Here is a 19289-nt window from a genome sequence, read left to right as displayed (position 1 = left end):
GGAGATGCTCTGTTGAACATTTATTCCACCAGGAGAAATATGTTTCTCTTAAAGGATTGTGTGACATTCTCTGTTACCAGAATGAAATGAGAAAGTAATTTCTCAGTAATGTAGTTTATGTTAAAATTAACTGAGAAAATGAGAACATAATTACTAATAATTGTAAAAAAATGCATAAGGTTATCATTAAGTACATTTACATGGTAATGTCAGTAAGATTTCTAATATAGTTGTGAGGTCACATTGTGAAAAAGAGAGAGACAAACATCAACACCTGTAATTAACAGGTAATTATATTATAAACCTCAGTGGATGAAGGCAAAAGTCTATATCAGTGAGATGTGGACACAGAATGTAAAGAAATGGAAGTAAACCAACCCAAAAATGTCTGCTGCTCTTTTATTCCTGTTGATAATATTGTACCATTAAGAGAAAATGAGTGTAACATTTAAAATAATCTCTGTTTTCATAAAGAGCAGCTATTATATATTACTAGTTCCTCACAGAAAATAAACATATTAACTGAAACTTATATGTACATATGTGTGTGCGTGTGTGTGTATATATACACCTACTAAGCTAATATTAGCGTGGGTTGCTGGATAATTTTTCGTTTCTTTAAGAACATTGTAGAACAGAAACTTTTCATAGATTGCAATTTAAATTACTTTTAATTTTTACAATGACAGATAACAACTCAGGCTGTAACTTCTGGGCCTGAGTGAGGCACGTGTGAACGATGTCGAGAGAATGTCTACTAAGAATCCCGCTCGGATGGTGCTCTTAGCCCCTGCACTGTCACGGGTGCCAGTCATCGAATTTGGTTCAGTTTCGATCGATTGACCTCACTTGCCCCAACAGGTCTTCGCAAGCTGAGTTTAGTGTCCAATGAAGGAAGGTTGGCATGGATGCCAGTCATCGAATTTGGTTCAGTTTTGATTGCCTCAATAGGTCTTCGCAAGCAGGGCTTTGTGTCCAAAGAAGGAAAGGTACGCCTAAGTGAGCTGGCTTCACACCAGATAAACACCACGGGTTATGGTCTCACTTGTCTTGCCGGGTCTTCTCATGCACAGCGTATTTCCAAAGGTCTTGGTCACTAGTTATTGCCTCGGTGAGGCCCAATGTTCGAAGGTCGTACTTCACTACCTCATCCCAGGTCTTCCTACCTCTTCTACAGGTACCCCCAACTGCTAGGGTGTGGCACTTTTTCACACAGCTATCCTTATCCATTCTCTCCACATGTCCATACCAGCGCAATCGTCTCTCTTGCACACCACAACTGATGCTTCTTAGGTCCAACTTTTCTCTCAAGGTACTTACACTCTGTCTAGTATGCACACTGACATTACACATCCATCGGAGTATACTGGTTTCATTCCTTGCAAGCTTACGCATGTCCTCAGCAGTCACGGCCCATGTTTCACTGCCATGTAGCATGCCTGTTCGTACACATGCGTCATACAGTCTGCCTTTTATTCTGAGCAAGAGGCCCTTTATCACCAGCAGAGGTAAGAGCTCTCTGAACTTTGCCCAGGCTATTCTCATTCTAGCAACTACACTTTCAGCGCACCCTACCCTGAGTATATTCATTGGATTTTCTTATTCCTTAATGAGGTTTTTAACCTTTAATTGAACTTATATATATGTATATATATATATATATATATACACACACACTGTATACAAATAAAGTCTAAACAGAAAATATACGCACACATTGTATGTGTATCCAACAATGTAACACATAGTAATAATTGCTTTTTATGAAAGGTACAAAGCCTGAAATTTTGGGAAAGGAGTCGGTCGATAAAAATCGCTCCAAATACTCGATAGGCGTTTAATCTTGTCGACTCTGAATGAATGATAAACAAAGTGACAAAATTCAAACCTATTCTTGCTAAGGGATGTAACTCCAGGTTTAATAGAGTTATGTCCCTTGGTTGTCATAAGGGTTGCCTTTCGTGGATTATAACACACACACACATATATACGACGGGCTTCTTTCATTTTCTGTCTACCAAATCCACTCACAAGGCTTTGGTCGGCCTAAGGCCGTAGTAGAAGACACTTGCCCAAGGTACCACACAGTGGGACTGAACCCAGAACCATGTGGTTGGTAGGCAAGCTACTTACCACACAGCCACTCCTGCACCTAATTAGTATAAAATGTTAAATATAATGAAGTTATTTATATTAATATGTGGGTTTCTTAATGTGTGACAGTGGTAAGGCAGTGAGCTGGCAGAAACGTTAGCACTCCGGGCGAAATGCTTGCTGGTATTTCGTCTGTCTTTACATTCTGAGTTCAAATTCCGCCGAGGTCGACTTTGCCTTTCATTCTTCCGGGGTCAATGCATTAAGTACCATTTGCATACTGGGGTCGATCTAATTGACTGGCCCCTCCCCCAAAATTTCGGGCCTTGTGCCTACAGTAGAAAAGAATGTGTGACAGTGGCCACAGCAAGAGGAATGTTATGAACCAAGTGTATATTTGTTTTTCTTAATAGACACACACACCCACACCCACGTGATTATGTTTTCAATTTATAACAAAGAGAAAAAAAGGCTTGTATCGAGAACTTTTCCATAAACATGTGAATCTGAAGTAAAGATAAAATTTTATGAGTCATTTTAATTTAGTAGGTGCCACGTAAAAAGCATCCATTGTACACCTGTAAAGTGGTCGGCATTTGGAAAGGCATCCAGCTGTAAAAACCATGCCAAAACTGACCTCACCTGTGCTGGTGCCATGTAAAAAGTATTTGGTCCACTCTTGGTGTTAGGAAGAGCATCCAACCGTAAAAAAACCATGCCAAAACAGACACTAAAGCCTGGTGCAGTCTTCTGTCTAGTCAGCTCCTGTCACTGTCCAATCCATACCAGCACGGAAAGCGTATGTTAAATGATGATGATGATGATGATGATGATGGCAATATTGTCACTTACTTTGTGTTTCATTACATCTCGTGTAATGGCCTCTGCTTCCTGGAGCTGCTGGATTTCACAAAATATTTCAGAGATGAAACAATCATTGTTATCATCGTCTTATGCCCACTTCCCATGCTTGCATGGGTTGTTACAGACTGAGTTAGTTGCAATTTGAAGTTACTGCCCTCCTACAGAGGTTGGAAGAGGCTTTTTTGCTTGTACATTCCAATGTTTGGCATCATTTCTACAATTGGATCCCATTCCTAACATCAACCATTTTTCAGACTGCATTATATTATGGCACCAGCACTGGAGAGGTTGTCATCTACACTACACACAACACTGTCTCCATCTGATAGCCAGCCACATAATAGAAAACAACTACTAAACTTTTGTTACTGTATTCCTAACCAAATACACTTCCTCTGCGCCAATCAATTTTGAATATAAAGAATTCAGTAAAACAACTTTATTAAACTGGTTTTTGGAACAGAAATTAATATGAAATTTTGGTCGGAAACTTTAGATTAGATCACTTGAAAACAATAAGTTTATAATATAGAATCAGACCTCAGGCAGTTAAAAACTGATACATTCTATATATATTAAGCAACAACAAAATTATAACATTTAAAGAATTTTTTTTTTTTGCTGTCTGTTTACATAAAACAAAGATTTGCTTATGAGGTGTACATCATATGAAATGTCAACAATAGTTGTGTTTTTATCTTATGTGAAAAAGATAAAGCAAACAATAAAAACTTACCTTTATTCTTAACACAAATAGCATTGTTGTGCGGCCTTGGTAGCCCTGATCAAGCAAACCTGTGTGGCATGCAAGAAGTTGGTCAAACAACAAAATGCAGTCCACAGATCTATTCCTCCACCAAGTTGAAGACCATACAGCACGTTTCAACATGAGGTGCAGAGTGACAATTTGGGAAGTGTTGCATTCACTCCATCGGATTCTGGTGGTGGCCAAGGTGGACACAGCTGTTGTTCATTTGCCCTTTTTATTGTTAGTAAACATTCCAGCACATAATCTTTGAGGCTGATGTGTTTGCTGATGCTGCAGATATTTTTATATGAATGTCTTTTTAATGTTTCTGAACTGAATGGAAAAGAGAGCATTTGTATGAGAGTGTTGAAGCAATCTTCTGCTATCTTATAAACACATCTGGATATTAATGCATGGTGGGGACGGTGAGGTTTGGAAGTTGCAGTACAAAGAAACGGTGTCCTTTGAATATTCTGATGAGCTTTCATTTTTACTGTTTACACAAGAGCAAATGGTCTACATGTGTAAAATGTAGTTTATTGTAGAGAGATTGGAAGTCCCGAATGAGAACATTGGGTAGGTATATGGTAAAAACAATGGATGAGGAAATGGATCTTTGTAGTATATCATTCGGAAACTAGATTGTAAATGTGTTATTGATGATCTGAACAAGAATTCCAGGTTGTAGGCACTTGGTTTCAAGCGAGTGAAAGCTATGCTAATATCAATGTTAAGAGATAGATGGGTTTTTGTTGTTGCTGAAGCAATTATGTATATATGTAGAAAAAGGAAAGCGGGCGTTAAACGATGACGATGATGATGATGTTTGTGAGTAGTGTGATGGCCTGGATCAATGTTCTCAACTAGAAAGGGAAAGGTGTGGGTTGTTAAAAACCAGCAAAGGAGAGAGCTAGGTTTACAGGATACTGCTTTAATTGGTAATTTGATGACTGTGATGAATTTTACCAATTTCAAGTCCTTACTTTAGTTAGTCATGTTGACTAAGGCCTACTTGTTATGTTCATTAAACTGTATTCACAGAAAAAGACTCTCTTCTCAGATGACTTTTGTATCTGCAATTACAGAAAAGAAATATATGAAAATATTAAACATGTAAAAAGGCACCCAATACATTGTGAAGTGGCTGGTGTTGAGGGACAGCATCCAGCCATAGAAAACCCTAACCCTAAACAAATACTTAAGCTTGATGCAGTCTCCAGACTTATCAGACCCTAGCACAGGTGGGTCTTAAATGATGATGATGAAGATGCCACAGCCAACAGGTTGAAACAAGTGGTAGAGTATATTCCTGATCATTATTGTAAGTTTAATTATCTCTTTCACAAAGGGCATAGAAACTACAGAAACCATGCCACAACAGACAATTAGAGCTCCTGTCAAACCATCCAACCCATACCAACATGGAAAACGAACGTTACGTGATGATGATGATGATGATGAAAGGCCCACTGTTCCCCAGCTACAGGTAACTAGTTCTGTCTGTAGAGGATTTAAACTACAGAAAATAGTGGCTGGAAGAGTCTACAATACCACATCTGTCAAGTTTATCATTTTCACTTTTCTAAATAAATGTAACTGAGTTAAGTTTTAAAATACATCCTCTGACAGTCTGCTTTTGTCCAGAAATGAATATCATTATTGAGACAATATGAATATCATTATTGACACATTGAGGTTGTACACAAATCTCACAGTCTGTGTCTTTTTCTTGACTTAGGTAAACGAGCTCTAACAGAATTAGTTGACCTAAGTCAGACTTCGACAAATTAACCTCCAGCTTATATAATAAGTCTTACATCTTTGATCAAACTAAATTTGGTAACACTGCTGCCAAAAAATGGAATTTTAAGTTTTCAAACATTTCAAGGAAGAAACTAATTAAGTGACAACTGAAGAAACATAACATAGCTACTTATCATCATCATTGATTAACATCTATTTTCCTTGCTGGCATGGGTTGGACAGTTGACTGAGGTCTGGAGAGCCAGCTGCTGCACCAGGCTCCAATCTGACCTGGCAAAGTTTCGACAGCTGGATGCCCTTCCTAACGTCAACCACTCTGAAAATGTAGTGGGTGATTTTTACTTGCCACCAGCTCAGGAGCCAGTCAGGCAGGCCTGGCAACGATCCCGTTCAGATGGTGCTTTTTACATGCCAACAGCACAGGAGGCGGTCAGGGGGTACTGGCATTGGTCATGATCAGTCGGTGCTTTTTACATGCTACCAGCATGGGAGCCAGTTAGGGGGCACAGGCTCCAGCTACAATATTGGTTTTACTTGACTCAACAGGTCTTCTCTAGCATATCATATCACCCAATGCATCAGGGGTATTCTTAACAGGGCCGGACATGTGTGGCTGCGATCTCACTTTAGTTGCCAGGTCTTCTCAATCACAATCCTAAATTCAAACGAGGCACATTTGTGAGTGAGGGAAAAGGGAATCAGTGAAAAATTTAGTTTATAAACATTCTGATACAGTATTATGTAAATGGGAATTAAGACACCAGAACTGACAAAGGCATCAGGGTTAAATAAACTATTACAGAGTGCTCTTTTCTCACTGTTACATAAGAAGGTGGAGTGACTTTGTCTCAAACCATTCCATATACAGTAGACTTGTTATATTTTCTGACTTAGTCACATCAGTTATCCTCATTTTTTTAAACACGGATTAATTTGTGAAATGTGCTGAATCCCAAATGACGATTAGAAGAAGGAAAAAACAATAAAAATACACGTTTTTAACATGGACTATTTTTTTTATTACATTTATCAAAAGTAATTAAAAATACTCATTAATTTATTTAAAGTTGTCTTTTGAAGAAGGATATAATTTTTCAGGTTTGTCTGGCAAGTCTGGGAAGACCATATGAAATGATTATAATAGGTTTAAATACATGACAAATGTAACATTTTTTCTGTATACAAGTGTTTGTCAAACGATTGTGCTTTTTTTTATGAAAAGAGCACTGGTTCGTACTGCACATTTAGGGTGTAAGGGTCACTACTAGGGTATGTAAAATAGGGAGCATTGTCGTTTTGATCGAGAATCTCAGCAACAACATTCGCTGTGTCATTCAGAGATGGGCTTCCGTTATCTTTGACAAAAAACCTCAAACTTATACACATCTTGTTTCTCTCTGTCCAATGACATGGTGGCTGAAATGAAACCATAACCGGTGATGAGAAATGGTAGATTGGATTTTTATTTATGGAGCAGAGAATATATCTTGAGCTGAAGGATGTGAGCAAGTATTTCATTATTAGCTATTTTAGTACAAGTGAAAACGAGACTGAATCTGGTAACTTCAAAATATTCTATAAACACGCTCCAACAACTAAGTGCGCTGTCATAGGAGCTATTTTAGTACAAGTGAAAACGAGACTGAATCTGGTAACTTCAAAATATTCTATAAACACGCTCCAACAACTAAGTGCGCTGTCATAGGTCTAACTCAAAGACATTATACCATGTGGTTCTGCTGTTAGTGCCTTCCATGAAAGGTCGAGAGAAATCAGGTTGCTGAAGCTGTTAATATTGTTCAATATCTTATGACGACGGTTTCAATGAGCTTTTTAAAACTAGCGCTGGAAACGAGCGGAACACTACTACAGTTATATGAAGAAAACATTTTAAAATACTTTTTTTTTAAAAAAAAAGGTGAATAAATTTAATTGATAGGCATAAAAAAAACTATCTCAAAAAATGAGACAAATTATTGAAGAGTTAACCAGTTTACACTGGCAAGATGAATAATTGAATGGAGTGTTCGGGCCTCTATTTTGATAATATAATCACTTTTGGTTATTGTTTACTTTTGTGAGATAGACACCTATTGGTTTACTTTGAGTAAACCAATCAAAGGCTAACATTTTTATAGCCGCCAAAATTCAACACTTCTTACGGTTGGTAAAAGATCGATTACGTCAATGTCTAGTTATTACAATATAAACAATTCTTTAGTCAGAGCACCTGCCAATCAAGGATCTTCTGAATCCGTTATAAAAGGCAACCAATTTCCCCTCAAATCACATAATTGTCTTAAAAAAGGAAGAGAACATTAGATAATGTAATTATAAATTATCAAAAAATAAGACGGGATGGTCATAGCTTGAACGTTTTTATCATGTGCTTAATCTCGGCTGGCAAACAGCTATATATAATAATATAGATGCATTGTTTTAAAGTTTAAATAAAACTTACAATTAATTATTTGATAGGCAAAATGTTCACATTCACAGAGGAAGAAGGTTTGATGGAGCGAGTTTGGGAACTTTACATTATTAACAACATAACTCTCTTATAATCGTCTCGTCCTCGTGAGGATCACAGGGAAACCGAAAGGGTTTTAAGAAGACACTGCTTTGTGCAGTGGTTAAAATGCACACCAGAGATAAAATAGAAACACATGGTTTCATAAACTCTGAATTTTGTGTCTTAACAACAAGATAGATAAGCCGGTAACCGGTGTTGGGTGTAATTCGTAGGACCTATAGCCAAGTACCCGGTGTAAGCTGAGATTTATATGACAATTACTTTTCTGGCTATGTCGGACACCGTGGGGTCTTCTCATTTTTTTTTTCACTATGATTATTGAATACTTTCGGTTTTGACAGTAAAAATAATGTTTATTCGCTGGAATATAGCGAACTTTCATACAACTCAGAAATATCGGTTTGACAATCGCAGTGTACCGTGGTGCCTAATCATTATGTTTTAACTTTTAATCTTTGGCATTAAATATACTTTACATTCTTATTTCATACTAATTATTAACAATTACTGAGAATCCAGCAAAATTCTAATAACCTTCAAAGAATAAAATCCTTCGATAAGGGAACTAAAATAAATGACGGGACATACGACGTTTCCTAGTGACGTTCTCGTTATCCACTCATATTTGAAAATAACAATTATTCTAACACCATTCTGCACTGAAAGTCAATTGCAGATTGTATTCTATTCGCATTGTTCGTTTTTATTTCTCTAATGTTGATCACAAAGACACGACAGCCATAGATGAGCTTAAGATTTGCACCCTAGGTTATAATTTTCTCTTTTTTTTATTTGTAGTTGTTGTGAAAGGTGTCCATCATTATATTATAATGCTCGTGGTGAAATTTGAATTATTGGAGACTTCAGCCTGAACTATTTCCGCTTCGCCTCTTTCATTCCTGTAATATTTAGTAAATTCATATCACTTAGGATAGTGGACAATGACAACTAGTGACGTCGTAATTTTCAGTATTGAGTTACGTCCCTTCGCCTGTGCTCGAAATCCCATATGAGGTCCATTAAATATATGAACGGTATAATTCAGTGATTACCCAAAACTGTCTTTTTGTTTTTACTTCTCGATTTTAAATCGCAATTGTGTTTTTTTTTTTTTTGTGAAGGAAAGTTTTAAAGAAACATTATTTTAGGTAAATTTTTATATTAACACCCGCACGATTTTCACTAAGAATGAAAAAAAAAACTCGGGTTTTTGCGTGGAATCAAGCACCCTGACCTCCTAATATGCTGCAAATCCCTTATTTTGGTTCGGAAAAAAAGGTGGGGGATATATTCAATAACGAACCATGTAATTCACATTCTGGAAAATTTATTTCTATAAAGTCTTTTTCCTTAAACACACAAGATAGAGTCTACAAATTTAGGATGTTTTTGAAAGATACTATATTTTATCATCAGAATATATATACTTTCTCACACAACAAAGATATATTTATTTTAAATCGCTTATTTATTTATTTTTCCTTAGTGAAAAGATCAATGGGGGTGGGGGGGTGAAATTTCCGAAGCTTCCACCTACACCCACTCCGTTTTTCGGACCCCAAAAAGGGTTTTGTAGCATATTAGGTGGTCACAGGAATTCATTCAAAGAAAAAAAAAATTTCCAATGATTCCGGGAATACAATGAAGTAGTTGTATGCTGTCAACTTAATGTGACAGTCCCCTGAAGGGAATAATACTACTGTTGGTTAGACCTAGGAAGCTGCACTGCTTCCTGTTGGCCTTGACACATTTCCTGTGTCCTTATGTTTACAAGGGGGAGAGAAGCACCTCCACCCAGCTAAGCCAGCATCCAGAGACATGTTTCTGAGTCTTTGCTCATCATCAGTCTGGAGTAGCATGACCTGCTGTGTCCTAATTTCTTAAATTAAACATGTCTATTAACTCTTATTTATTTATTGAGCTTCCATTAATTTATAAACAAATTAACTCACTTATCTTTCCTACATATTCTTTTGCTTAGGTTGACCACATGGGGACATGGCTACATGTGTTACTGTAGTATACTATTGGTTGTAGGATACATGGTTTCTTGGCTACATCGTCACATGTATCTTTACGTCCACATGCATATTTCTATAGTGTTATGATATTGTCTACATGGTCCTCATGTATTTCTGTAATGGTATGATATGACAAATAAAGAGTAAAACATGGAGACATTAGAATTTAGATTTTATTGATGAAGGTTGCACTTTATATTTTAACATCAAACTGGAAACATCCAGAATGTTCTGCCATCAACAAATGGAATTTTCATGGAAATTAAGTTTAAAAGTTTCCATGTAGACAACATCTGGAATCTTCCAGATTACTGCAAGAATTGGGAAGGAATATTAAAGGAAGTTTCTTAAATGTTTAGGAAGCCAAGACAGTTGTGAAAGTCTGCAGAATGTTCATGTTTCCTTGAACATTTCTTCATTGTGATAGGAACAACAAGAATAATGGTGCCAGTTAATCCAGTTCCATCTCTTTTGTCTTCAAGGCATTTAAATCGTTTCCACTGCCTCCTACGGGTGGACCTCCTGGAAGAGATAATGGCCATCGTTATAAGGATAACATCAGTTGTGACAACAACAACAACAACAGTCACTTGACAGGCTAGAAATGATAGCTAAATCTTCTGCAAATGACACTTCAATAGAAGGAAGGACACATTAAACAAAGTGAGATGGTCCAGGCTGGAACAAGTGAGATAATTTTGCTTATATGAGAGGTACCCAAAAAGAAACTGGAATTTAGTAATATGGTTTTATTCCCATACTTTTACGTGTCAACACTTTCATTGCCTTTGGTGTATTCTCCATTTGAAGCCATGCATCAGTCCAGACGCTTTTCCCACTGTTCGAAGCAGTCCTGGAACTCTTGTGAAGGGAGGCCTCTTAATGCCTCAGTTGTCACCTTTCTACATCTTGCAGAGAGCAAGAAACTACAATGGGTTTGTCCCACAGAGAACGTTTCTGGTTACTTTTGGGTACCCCCCCAGTAAGTCCGCCTGATCAGGGTTGAACAGAGGTTGAGCAACAACAACAACAACAACAGCAGCAGCAGCAGCAACAACAACAACATTTACAACATTTGATATTGACATTACCAAAAACTGGAAGGATGGAAAGTAAAGCCAGAAATGAGCTCAGCCCTCAACAATCCTCAACAGAGATCAAAGGAGAAACTCCCAGAGAATTACTGTTGCTGTTGCTGCTATAAGGCAAATATCAAGTCACCATTGAAAATATGGCCATCTCATCGACTGGCAAGGTGTCATACTTCATAGTGGTGGTGGTGGTGATGGTAGTAGTAGTAGTAGTAGTAGTGGTGGTAGCAGCAGCAGTAGTAATAGTGATAGTGGTAATAGTAGTAGTAATGGTAGTATCTACTTACCATTGAATGCTCGTTTCCCAGCAGACCCTCCACTTGACGCAGCTGCAAAGTAATCAATAAATTCATTAATTTAATGAGAAAACAAATGAGGAAGTGTGGGGGAGGGGGCTCCTCTCCCCATAATTGTTCCGGAACAATCCAGACAGGGAGAAAGGATAATAACTCAGTTAATATGGCTCAGGTTCGGTTAGTTGCTATTAAAGTTTAGCCCTAGGTCAGTCCTGATCAAAGTTAATCCCACAGGGACCATGCCATCGGTCTTTTTTCAGGCATAGTTCACCTAGTATTACATCATCCAATGGCTCCTTCCTACTCTAAAGAATGGTAGGGTGTAATATTAGAGGGATTTGGCTGTTATTTCTAGATGGTGGAGCGGCCATATATAGGCTTCAGTTAGCTGTCATGCGTTTTTGAGCAGACCTATGATCAAAGGCATTCCAAACATGACCATCCTATCTTTTTCTTATGTGCAAAGAGTCCAGAATCACATTTGATGTTTCATTGTGTGATTTGAGGGAGAGGTGGCTGCTATTTCTAGCATTTTGAGCAACTCCACAGTAGCTCAGCTAGTGATTGAGAGAGAGATTGAAATAGGTAGAGCCATGAATATTTCAAGATCTAATGATGGAATGGTCATGGCTGGCATTCTTTTCATGATATGTCTTTGAGCAGGACTTTAAACAGAACAGTAGGTAATGGGGCTGTGGTTGCTTCCTGACAGAGTCATGTGATGGAAGTGGAATTGACAAACATTGCCAGAAAAATAATTTCTAAGACAATAGAATCCATTGGAACAAGAACATAATGGACGACAATGAAAACATCTGGACAGATGGACAGGAAAACCAGTCAAGCTTCCAATTATCACAACAGTTTTGGCCTGTTACACTTGAGACTGTTCAAAACTGCTAGGCCCCCCAAAAAACCAAGCTAAGGGCATTCAATTTTTGGAAGAAAGCAGGCGAATATGTGCAACAGCAGGGATCAAAAAAACAAGAACATGGACTCTGTTCCTTCCACTTGACCGATGCTCAGCCAAGCATGATCTTTCTTTCTTGGCCTGACCACCACTCGCACAGCACTTTCTTTTCCTGTCTCCTGACTTTCATCTATGTTTGTTGCCGTAAGGCTTCCAGTTCACACTCCACCTTATCTTAAACTTGTCCTTTCAGTTGAAAGACACCTGTTGTTATTCTTGTTTTTTGTATTTGCAATTTTGTAATATTTTCTCCATTTTCTTGTTTTTTTTTTTTTTGTCCATGTTGTCACACATATTCGCCCGTTTTCTTCCAAAAATTGAATGCCCTTAGCTTGGATTTTTGGGGCCTACCAGTTTTGAACAGTCTCAAGTGTAACAGGCTGAAACTGTAGTGAATAGAACTGATGAATAGAAAGCCACAAATGTCCCGTCCTGGTTTTCCTGTCCATCTTTGTATCATCCATCTATCCGTATGTTTTTGTCATCGTCTGTTATGTTCTTGTTATATATAAGTATATATACATACAAACATATATATACATGCACACATATATGCGTGCTGTGTAACACAAGTTGCAAAAGCAGGAATTTGGCTAGGATAAGCAATATAATCACTTCATCTCTTCTTTTACATGATGACAATGATGATGATGAAAATAATTAAGGCAATGACAGAACAATGGAAAATGAATGAAATCCATCACTTACCTGTTTTAGCTCCAACAATATCAACTGAAATAACAAAAATACTCTGATGTCAGTAGGAATATTGCTCTGTATGTGTGTGTGTGTGTGTGTGTGTGTGTGTGTGTGTGTGTGTGTGTGTGTGTGTGTGTGTGTGTGTGTGTGTGTGTGTGTGTGTGTCTATATATTTATATATATTGGGTCATCCCATAAATAATGCAGTTCTTTTCAATTGTATGAACTAAAAGTCGGAGGGGGACAGGATAAACTACCTGCATCAGCTTGTTAGGGTTTTGTCCCTGTTAATGGTGGTGGTGGTGGTGGGGGGGGGCTGGATCTTCCTCAATGCCATAGCAACCGAGGCAGGCAGGTGCAGCCCACCCCAACCTTTGGGCTGGCTGGTGCCCATTCTCCTTTGCTATCTTGAGGCTTTTTTGGAGCAGGATTTTCTACAGGAAGAACCCCCAACGTCAGTTTCTAAACATGAGTGGTCCCGAGACGAAGGCCTCTACCACTATTTTTAAGAAATGTGGTGGAAAACTAGCTCAGGAAGGCAGAGACGCTACTCCCTGAGACCCCTTTCAGAGCCCCACCCCTACCTGTTATTGTTAGAAATCAATATGTATTGTTATGAATATTGAACAATGTCAAGGAAATAACTTACATTTAATGTCATCAATATTAGGAGCTGTAAATAAAGGAAAAAGAAGATTAATAGAGAGAGAGACAACAATTGGGAGGCCAGACTTTGTGTAATCACTTTACATAGCTAATTAAAAATGATTAGACCATCAGGAAAAATGTATTAGACGAAAGATTAGTAGTGGCTTAATTGGGAGACAACTCTTGACATCTTTCCATTGTATTAAGCCTCTTTAGCAAAACATAGACTTTACTGTAGACATTGAAATATTGATGAGAGAACCACTGTTTAGATAGACAATATTATACATGTGTAGCTGTGAGTAATTAGCATATTTTATAAGACAAATTCCACATAAGATTTTGTTAATTCCCTTGTCATCTCATTTTACACACACATGCATACACACACGCACATACACATGCATGTGCACACACACATGTATGTATGCAAAGACCTGGGAGATGGTTCTATTGCAATGAACACACAGACATTGTGACTCACATTCAGATGAGGGCCACTTGACAAATCAACATCAAATCACTAACAGACATATTCCATCCCCGGACCCCACCCCACTAGGGCTAGCTCCTGTCTTTGACTTTTCATCACTACTTCAATGGCCTCTATTCTTTGGAGCTGTCTTGTCCCATATCTCCACTTCTGAGGCATTCCCACCACTGACCTGCTTGTCACTCCACCTCTTGGTATCCTTGTTGAATCCATGTCTAGCATTATGGCAAATATACGACAGTTACTACAGAGTTCCACCAGAGATATAACAGAGTTAAGTCAGCAAGCTGTCAGAACCGTTAGCATGCCAGGCGAAATGCTTAGTGGTATTTTATCTGTGTTTACGTTCTGAGTTCAAATTCCGCCGAGGTCGACTTTGCCTGTCATCCTTTCAGGGTCGATAAATTAAGTACTAGGGTCAATCTAATGAACTTCCCCGCCACAAAAAAAAAAAAAATTGGGGGGCCTTGTGCCAAGAGTAGAAAAGAGATATCACAGAGTTGCAATAATGTTACAATATAGAGATACAGCAAAGTTACATCTGAGTTACAAGTAACAGAATTACAGACCGAGTACACCAACGGCAGAGATAAAGCATAAGCAGACCAGGAGCAGAATTAGAAGACAGATTTAATAATACTTACTGCCAACAACCAGCGCTATGAAGAGAGAAATGGTGACAACCAGCAGAAGTTTCATCTTGTGTTCTTGAAGAGTTTAAACTGTAGTGTTGTATGTCAGCAACTGTTTGCTCCTATATATATATAGTCTTACAACCACATGTATGTGTGTGTGTGTGCATGCATGTATGTATCTATGTATGTATATGTGCATGTATGTATATATGTATGTATCTATGTAAATATGCATGTATGTATATATGTATGTATCTATCTATCTATCAACCCTGCTATTCATAAATGCACGTACTGTAAAGAATTTTAAAAAATATATTGACTCACACATATATACATAAAGAAATACATGCATAAACACTAGAGCACACATGGACACACATAGCATTAAAATTAATTCGAGGTGGGGGGTGGAGTTAATGGAAGGGCGGGGCTGAGGGAACAGACAGCTTTTCCCAGGCATGACATATTCTCTGGAAGAGATAGAGGAAGAAAAGAGAGAGAGAGAGAGAGAGAGAGAGAAAGAAACAGAAAGAGAGAGAGGGGGTGAGAAGAGGTCTGTATTATAAGTGAGATGAGACAAGGGGGTGGGCTGTGTTATAAAAGTGAGGGGGGGTGACTCTATGTAAGGGTGTGATGGGTGAGCCTCTCTAGGCCTTATTAGAAATGTATGGTGTGAGGGGTGAGCCTCTCTAGGCCTTATTAGAAATGTATGGTGTGAGGGAGCTTTATGAGTACCAAATGAGAGGAGCTGAAGGCTGTAGGTTTGTTTTTGGTTTTAAGCCCCAGATTTATGCCTGGTTGAATAGACTTATGATTAAAGGCACAAGCATGGTTCCAGTTTCAATTCCACTGCATGGTATGCTGGGTAAAGATTGTCAAAATATAATAATGGCACAAAATGAGCAGCTATCAAAGTTCACCATATACCTTACTACAAATTTCATACTTCATGACCTAATATAACTTTGGGCTGACCAAAGCTTCAGGAATGGATTTGGTAGATGGAAACTGAAAGAAGTCTGCCATGTGTGTGTGTGTGCATGTATCTTTGTGTCTGTGTTTGTCCCCTATGCTGCTTGACAACTGGTGTTGGTGTGTTTGCATCCCCATGACTTAACAGTTTGGCAAAACAGACTGATAGAATAAGTACCAGTTTTAAAAGCATAAAAATAAGTTCTGGAGTTGATTAATTTGACTAGAAATTCTTCAAGATGCTGCCCCAGCATGGCCACAGTCTAATGACTGAAACAAGTTAAAGATATTCCAGCCATGACCAACCTGTCTTTATTTGTTCTATGTTCACATTAGGCTTAAGTTCTTTTGTGTGTGTGATTTGGGGGGTTTTAGTCACTATGTTTAGCAATCCAAGTGACCATGTACAGGGAAGGGGGCTGTTGAGTGTAGTGGGGGTGAGAAGTGGTCGGACAGATCTCTATTCTCTAAGTGTGGTGACATGCCAGAAACGTGTTTATGGCACCATTTTATGGTATTAGTCTAAAGACAGGAGAGAAATAATTTTAGTTGAGATGAAGACATATGGTCGTCTGGTCATGACTTCAACACAGATCAATCACCTGACATTAGCTGTCCGACTGCATCGTTTCCATTAAATAGTGTGTGTGTAGGTGGGGGATTGTATTGGTGGGAGGTGTCATACCATGCATGCGTATGTATGTCTTTTCTCTCTCCTTTTATCTATCTATCAATCAATCTATCTATCTGTCTATCTACCTATCGTTTCCCTTTTCTATAGTTTCACTTTTATTCTGAGAATGTCTGGCTGTCTGTGCATGAGCATCACTAAAACTCGAGAACTACTCAACCGATTTCATCCAAATTTTACATATATAGATTGTGTGGGCTCCATATATATATATATATATAATGGGGAAGGCTGGTTTATGGGATTACCTTTGGTTACCAGCCTTATGGAGCCGACACAATCTATATATGTAAAATTTGGATGAAATCGGTTAAGTAGTTCTTGAGTTTTAGTGATTCACATATACAAACACACACACATTCTCAGTTTTATATATATAGATATATAGACATATATACACCCAGAACCACGCTAATAGCATGGAGTGAAATTTAGGATTTTTGGGTTTTCTGTGAATCGATTTTGATAAAACCTTTCCTAGCTTCTTTGCACTTTATGGCAACACCATTCTTATGTTTTTATTATTCTGTGTAATGTCCTTTCTTTTTTATTTCAGATTCTTCAGTTTTTGGATGAACCACGCTAATAGCTTTTGAATGAAAATAGCCCATTTAGACATTTTTGAAAGGAAAGTGGGTGACATGAGAACATATGCTGCAACATATGTGAGAAAGAGAGAGAGAGAGAGAGAACAGGAGAGACAGAAAAAAAGGAGAGTGGGAGAGAGAAAGTAGTAGGGAGGGGGAGGGGAGAGGAAGGAGGAGAGATATGCTGGTAGAGAGAAAGCAAGATGTTGTTGAGTCAGTCCCACTGCTTGTGATGTCCAGTGATATCAATCATGTGACTAAACTGAAGGAGCAGACAACAGATCAGACTCGGACATTAATGATGGTGAGAAATAAAATTAAGCCAAACATTGTAAAAAATAAAAAATTGTTAAATCTACATCCTTAACGACTGATATTTGTTTGATAATATTTTTATTTTCTTTCTTTCTTCTGTGATTTTTTTTTGTTTTTCAAGACTGAAAACAAAAATGTCCAGTGTACCAACAATTATCATTGTGTAAAAACCATTTCTGATTATGTTCCAAGAGAGCTACCAGGGTGTTCCAATACTTACCATACTGTACAATTACCTTGGAGTATCAACAGTTATCCCAGAGTTCCAGTACATCAAGAAGAGGGTGTCAGGTACCAACAGCTGCTCTGAGGTACTGTGTGTTACCCTGTGGAAGGGACAGGTGTCACAAGAACAACAACTTTGGCTGCTTAAACAGGTTTATTCATTTCATTTCATTTCATTTCATGTGTGTGTGTGTGTGTGTGTGTGTGTGTCACATACAAAATGGAAAGAATATCACTTTTGAGACAGTGGAATTGACAGTTAACAAACAGGACACTTACATTGTAGAAACAGTGTAGATGTAGTGTATCAACAGTACAGACAGTGTAGATTTAGTGTAATCTGATGTTGAGTCACCAAATGTACAACAAATGACAGATGGAAACATCTTAGTTGGAAGTAAACTCATTCTGGCAACAACAACAACAACACAAGTATGTCAGTTAAATTATTGTTGTTTACTTTCATGATCCTCGAAAGTCCAGCTCTGTCCATACAGTCTCTATGACAACAATGCATGCAGGACTTTTGTTAGCATGTTGTTCTTCCTGTTTGTGAAAAGGTATCAAAAAGAGTAGAGTGCGAATTGTCTGCTATTTCATGAAGATTGGTAGCTGTAGGTCCAACAGTTGGTCACTATTGACTATGTGTCTCTATATACTGGCTCTTTAGATGAGTGTTGAATGTTATGGGGTGTAAAAGGTGGAGGAATAAAGCCTTCTAAAGAGTGAAGGAGTAAAAAGGAACGGTTAGGGGAACAGGAGCAAGAAATACATGTGGATTGCAAACATGGATCTGATTGTGACGTAAGCCTGATACATTAGAACCTGATACTACAAACCATCTGGTATCACCATTTATGTACTGCCAGTCACCACTTCCTTTCCCCTGCACTACGTCCAACTGGCATCCATCCATCATTCTATCATTATAATATCTGTTGACCACCTCTCTACTTCTTTTTACCATTCACACCATTCATCCCATATATATACATCTGACCACCTCCATTCCATGCTTATATTCAACCCTCATTCTCTCTTCATGTCACCTTGCCCATCCTTGCTGATTTTTCTATCTCCATATGCTCTTCTATTCCCCTTCTGGGACATCTTACCATGAAGATAGGTTCTAGCATCTCACTGCCACCATATTTATCTCTATTTGTGGGCCCACTCCAGCCTAACCCATCTACACACAGCAAATACATAAGTAGCCATGAATCTCTCCCACAACAAAACTGTCCCTACATCTCCCGTCACGCATTAACATCTCAACATCTCATTTTCTTCTTTTCAGTCAAAGGAACTTTTAAGTCTTGTGAGGTAGAAGGCAACCTCACTGTAAAACAATTGGGGTCAGGAAGGGCATCCAGCAGTAGAAACGGTCTTAGAACTAAGAGATTGGAATAAGATGTGATCTTCTGACTCATTGGATCCTGTTAAATCATCCAACTCACACCAGCTTTGAAAGCAGATGTGAAAAAAGATTATATATATATATATATATATATATATATATCATCATCATCATCATCGTTTAACGTCCGCTTTCCATGCTAGCATGGGTTGGACGATTTGACTGAGGACTGGTGAAACCGGATGGCAACACCAGGCTCCAATCTAATTTGGCAGAGTTTCTA

At 38.2% G+C, this 19289-nt stretch overlaps 2 long non-coding RNA genes across 2 annotated transcripts in view; both read right to left on the bottom strand.

Moving 5' to 3' along the window:
* Positions 1 to 8305, bottom strand: part of LOC106873956 (uncharacterized) — a 10068-nt gene extending 1763 nt beyond the window's left edge. The window contains exons 1-2 of the long non-coding RNA XR_008265518.1: positions 7932 to 8305; positions 3695 to 4779 (exon numbers count right to left, since the gene is read on the bottom strand). This is a non-coding gene — a long non-coding RNA (uncharacterized LOC106873956). The remainder of the gene's footprint in view (positions 1 to 3694; positions 4780 to 7931) is intronic.
* A 1874-nt stretch (positions 8306 to 10179) lies between these two features.
* Positions 10180 to 14974, bottom strand: LOC106873948 (uncharacterized). Its single transcript, XR_001409940.2, has 5 exons — positions 14866 to 14974; positions 13730 to 13753; positions 13090 to 13113; positions 11403 to 11444; positions 10180 to 10546 (listed from the first exon to the last, which is right to left on the bottom strand). It is a non-coding gene; the product is annotated as an uncharacterized LOC106873948 (long non-coding RNA).
* Between the last annotated feature and the right edge of the window lie 4315 nt (positions 14975 to 19289).

Source organism: Octopus bimaculoides, chromosome 14 (assembly GCF_001194135.2).
Source record: "Octopus bimaculoides isolate UCB-OBI-ISO-001 chromosome 14, ASM119413v2, whole genome shotgun sequence".
NCBI classification, from domain to species: Eukaryota; Metazoa; Mollusca; class Cephalopoda; order Octopoda; family Octopodidae; genus Octopus; species Octopus bimaculoides.
This window is presented reverse-complemented; position numbering and strand designations above follow the sequence as displayed.